The following is a 5143-nucleotide window of genomic DNA, read 5'->3' on the forward strand; positions in this document are numbered from 1 at the left end:
GGGGGGGGGGGTGTCGGCATATGTGTGTCGCCATCTACCTGGACAGCAAATCCCCACCCCAGCGGCAGAGGCTGATCATCCAGGCCTGGTAGCTTTGGTGAGGATTTGAGTCAAATTTATTTTTCTCACTATACCTTGTCGGATTTCTGGAGGTGTCACAAGTATGCTTGACCATTTGTAAAATCTTTAATTTGTTTTTGGAAGGTACTATTCCTTTAAAGAGTATTTGTTTTAGGGTATTATTTCAATATCATTCTATCTCTACTTGGGCACAAAAAAAAAAAAAAGGAAAAAAAAGAAAAAAAGGAAAAAAAAGAAAACGAAATTTAATCATAAAAGAAAAATATCTCCACAAAAGATATATATGTGTAAATATATATATATATATCTATATATACATACACAGTATTTTTAAGACCATACTGTTAGTCTTTGTTGTCTGTGGTTGCAACTGTTTTTTAATTCTGGATTAACTGTTCAGGGTGCAAGACCTCACACTGAGCTATTCTTAAGAGAAGTTCAAAAACTGAGGAATTTTTTTTTTTTATGTTTGGGAAATTTTAAAATTTTATTTTAAATAACCATTCGAAAAAGCCCCACCTTGTCACCCTTTCATGGTTTACCTGATCTTCTTTTTCTTTTCTCAAATCTTTAAAACAACATTATATTAGTTGTGAAAGTAAATGCTCCCTCCTTTGTTCCACCTCCTTATCTCATGTGTTACCACAACTTTGCAGGACCTCCCTAATATGGGCTCTCTAGGGGGGTGCTACCTGGTCCCTGCTCTGGGAAGGACACAACAAAGCACACTTGGGCTGAGGACTTGGGCTGAGGTGAAGACCCGCTGTGCGGCCTGCCAGGCAGGGGAGAAGACAGGGAGAGGGGGACTGCTTTGTACTTTGTGAGAGCAGTGGACAAAGGGAACTCCCTACAAGATTTGTTCACTCCACTCCTTTGCACCTGCTGGAGCTCCACCCCCAGGCTCTACTCTACACTCTGCTCAGGCTGGGGAGATGAGTCCATTCGTGGGGTGGCAGGGCATCCCTTCTGCTAGTCTGTCCCCGGTCCAGATAGCTTCCTTGAAGTTTTTGACTGCTCCGTGTCCCCTCTGTGCCTCTGGCACTCTGCTTGTTTGTCTAGTGCTAAACACACTTCCATCTTATCTCTCGCTCTCTGACCCCACCATCGGCTTTTGTCTGCCACAGAGGTGTGACCACTCTTTCTTTAGCAGGCATGCACAAGCAAGCCTGCTCATATTTACACAAAATGTAGAAGTTGTGGGTGTTGACTGAGAGCGTGCAAGGTTGGGAAGACAGTTTCTAGCTTAGGGAGGCCTGAGCTATGGGAAGTGAAGGAGGAAGAGGCCATGGGCTTCTTACCAGCTTTTTGCTTTAGCCTTAGTGGGTTTGGTTTTCCTTCCTTCTTTGCTAGCATTCTCAAACCCTTCCACCATGCCTTACCTTTCCCAATAATGCAATTGAAAATGTACATCTATGGGCAGTAGCAGGGAAGACCAGAGAGACCAGAAAAAGAAAGCAAAGTGAGCCAAAAAGTAGAGAGCGGGGTGGGGGGTGGGGCGGGGAAGCAAGGGCCAAGAGAGACTGGATCTGTTTCCTCTGAAGCACTTCCCTCATCTTGTAGGGAGCCCCATCTCTGGACTCCATTGTTCTTAGGCATTGCTTCCCATGAAGTCTTCTAGTGTCCTTCCCCTTCAGAGGCCATTGGCAACTGGCTGGCTCTCAAGTGTCACTAAAGGACCTCACACAGTCTCGGTGTCCTCCTCCAAGACAACCTGGGCACCCCACAGCAGGACCACTGCAAGGAGGCATAGTGTTGTCAACCGCTGGCAATCTTCTCTCACCATCTGATAGGTGTCTAGGCTCCTGATAACCTTTTCTTTCATTAAGTAACAAGAGCCATCTAAGTTTCCCCCAGCTGCAACCAATAGTGCTTACCACAGAAATTCCTGCACCTATTTTGTTCCCTGGACTTCTTGATGGCAGATAACCAACTCCTCATTTTTAGCTTTGGTAGATAAGACTGTTGGTACCTTGTTCTTTCTTTTCAGAAGATCCCCCCCACCATAGAACATGCCTATAGACCCCCCACATTTCACTTCCCTACCCCCACAGAGCAGTAGGCTCTTTCTCTCTAAAACAAAACAAAACAAAACAAAACAAAACAAAACATTGTCCTATCAGTGTAATGAGGTTGGTTTTGTTGACACTGTTTATAAAAGCCTTGCCCCCTCCCCAACAAGCTTGGGAGTATCTGCCTTGGAAATCTTCAGGCCTTCCAAGGACATGATAGGAGAAGTTAGAGGAGCTAAACCCATAAACTCTGCTCCTATCAAGTCCATTTGCCCCTAAAGTTCCTGCTATCACAAGCACAACCTATCTCTACAAAATGTCTACCTGCTCTAAAGACAGATATGTTCTGTGTTTGGAAGCAGGGATGTTAGGAGGAGCACACAAAGTCTAAATAGACGGGGCGCTGGGAGACAGCAGGCTCCATCTTTCCTACTGTCCTAATCAAGGGAAGAGGTATCTCCCTATGGCCCAGAGGGCCCTGTATACTACTCCACAGGTACAGAATCACCCAATTCTTTGTGGTCCCTGTGGCCTCTCAACAGCAGTAGCCCCTAGAGTCCCATGGTGGTCAAAAGAGGGCATATATATCCTGTCTGGTCCTGAGGACAACTGTCCTGGTCATATGGCCTTTCATGCTAACAAGCTTTAGACCCAATACAAATCCAATTCTCAGAAAAACATGGCATTTCTAAGAGCACCACCAAATCATATAGCTTTCTCCAGTCTGATCTGCTGTTACCACCTAGATGCCTGTCTCCTTCTGAGCAGCTCTTGGAAAGTCAAGCACCACTTCTTCACATACATCTGAGCTCCCTTTGCAGTTCCTCATGCCTGAGAAAGAACTCATGACTCCCTTTTCCCTCAATTATTCTGTTCCTCACTACCTGGGTCTCTCATGATTCCCCAAGCCTTGATGCTTATAGACCTGAGAAAAAAATTTCTCTATCCATTCATTACATTGAAACAGAGCTTCTGTGTGCAGGCTTAGGTCCCTGGTGTGTACAAGGACTCTAAAGGAGAATGAGGCTCTGGGGTGTACTTAGGATTCCAACACTCTGCAGTGCTAGGTCTCAGGTCAGGTAGGCAAATACTAAAATAACCCCACCAGATTTGGCTAGAAGTATGGGATAACAAATTTGACATGTAAAGGGAATAGAAGTTGGTGCAGTTCCATAGATTCAAGTGACACTTCCAGAATTGCTTGGAAAACTGCCAGGGAAATCTGAGAGTACCCCCATCCTACCCCAGGGAATCCTGGGGAAAACCATACATAGGAGAAAAAGAGGTCTCTGAGGAGTCAAACGCCCTCAGGCACTGACCAGCCTGCCATGCAGCGGTTCTAGGCATCATAGTCTCAGATACCTGCTGATTCCTGAGCTCCCCTCTTCTCAAGACACAACATAGTCTCCTGCAGGAACTAAGCGAGGCTCAGTCTTTGCTCCTTTTATCAAGGTAGTGTTGGCCAGGAGATAGGCATTATGGGGGCCTCCTCTAGGCTCAAATACATCCTTACCCTAGCTCCTCTTCTCAAACTGAGCCCTGTCCCAGTTTGTGCAGCCTTCCTTTCTCATCTACAGCCCAGCCTCTGGAATGTGGCATTGATAACGGTTATCCAATTGTGGGCAACAGCCTTATCTACTCATAAGAGCATCCCAAGTCAACATGTGCCTGTCTCAACGTTGAAATGTCTAACAATGTAAAAGGCAAGTCTGTTTTCTTATAGGTTTTCCCTAAGCCTTTCCCAGAGGAAAAGGACAATGTAGTGACAAAGTTGGCCTCACCCTCCCCATCCTTGGCTGTTCCAAAGGTTTCCACTCCAAGTGCTGCATCTGTTGCTACTGGCTGAATATCAGAAGATACTGACTTGTCTTAGTCCCAGCTTTCTCCTCTGCCCCCTTGGATATTTCTGGCTTACTCAGCTCCCAGGCATCACCTGCTTCTCTCTCTCTCTCTCTCTCTCTCTCTCTCTCTCTCTCTCTCTCTGTACCTTTCTTTGCAGTGACTGGCAGGACACAGCAGGAGTGTTCTGGAGCCAAAGGTCATGAGTGCTATTAATGATGGCTCCTGAGAGCAGCAGACAGACTGGCTCTGCAGGAGATTCCCCTTCTCTGTGCCAGCACCTGTGTCAAGGGCTAAGAATAGACTGCAGGAACAGGAGCAGGAAAGGACCTAGGGACACTTGCCCTGGAGTGCCCATTGCATGAAGAAAAATGTATATGTCCAAGTAGGAGCTGCTGCCTTGGCTGGTCCACAGGAAGAGTCCCTAGCCCCTTCTTCAGACTAGAGTCAGTGAGCAATCTCTGTTCCTGCCTTCAGGGAAGATGGAACACCACCCTCAAGCCAGGGTTGGGGAGAGGGGAGATATTTATGACTTGCCTCTTGGCTGATAAGTGAGAGAGCACCTGTCTCTAAGTAACCTTTGGCCATCTGTCACTGTAGATACAGACCAGCAGTCAGCTATCTGACTCTACTCCATCCTCAACGTAGCCCTGAGGTCCTCAGGCTTGCAGACTTGTTTTAGCTTCATACATCATAGGTGCTCTGCCTAGAGCCAGAGAGACCAGGCAGGGCCACAGGCTGATTCAGGGCTCCACTGTGGTCATGGATAACTCACTTCGCCTCTTGGTGCCTTGGTTTCTCCATCAGTAGAGTGGATGATGAGCAGAGAACCTCTGCTTTCTCTCCTGCTCAGGGATGCTCCGATGATTCGGTCAATGCTGCCTGTACTGAACACATCATAGGAATGACAGTGACCCCATTCCTTGGGAACTAGAAGTATGGAAAAGGAGGTTTCAGATACGCTTGACACCCAGAAGTCTAGGAAGTGAGCAGGGAGGACATGTGGACAGGGAGAGAGCCCTGGGATTGTCAGATATGCCACAGCATCTGGCTGGGGACATCTGGTCACCTGGTTCCCATTGGGCATCTGTCAGTTCTTAAGTCTCATGATGTTAGTTTTTCCTGAAAGACCAGAGAAAAAAACAGGGGAGTGTACATCTGCAAATGGCTATTCACTGAGCTTCTGGCAGATAACGAGGTGGGATGGGCAGAGG

The sequence above is a fragment of the Psammomys obesus genome, unplaced genomic scaffold (assembly GCF_907164565.1).
Source record: "Psammomys obesus unplaced genomic scaffold, mPsaObe1.curated_primary_1811, whole genome shotgun sequence".
NCBI classification, from domain to species: Eukaryota; Metazoa; Chordata; class Mammalia; order Rodentia; family Muridae; genus Psammomys; species Psammomys obesus.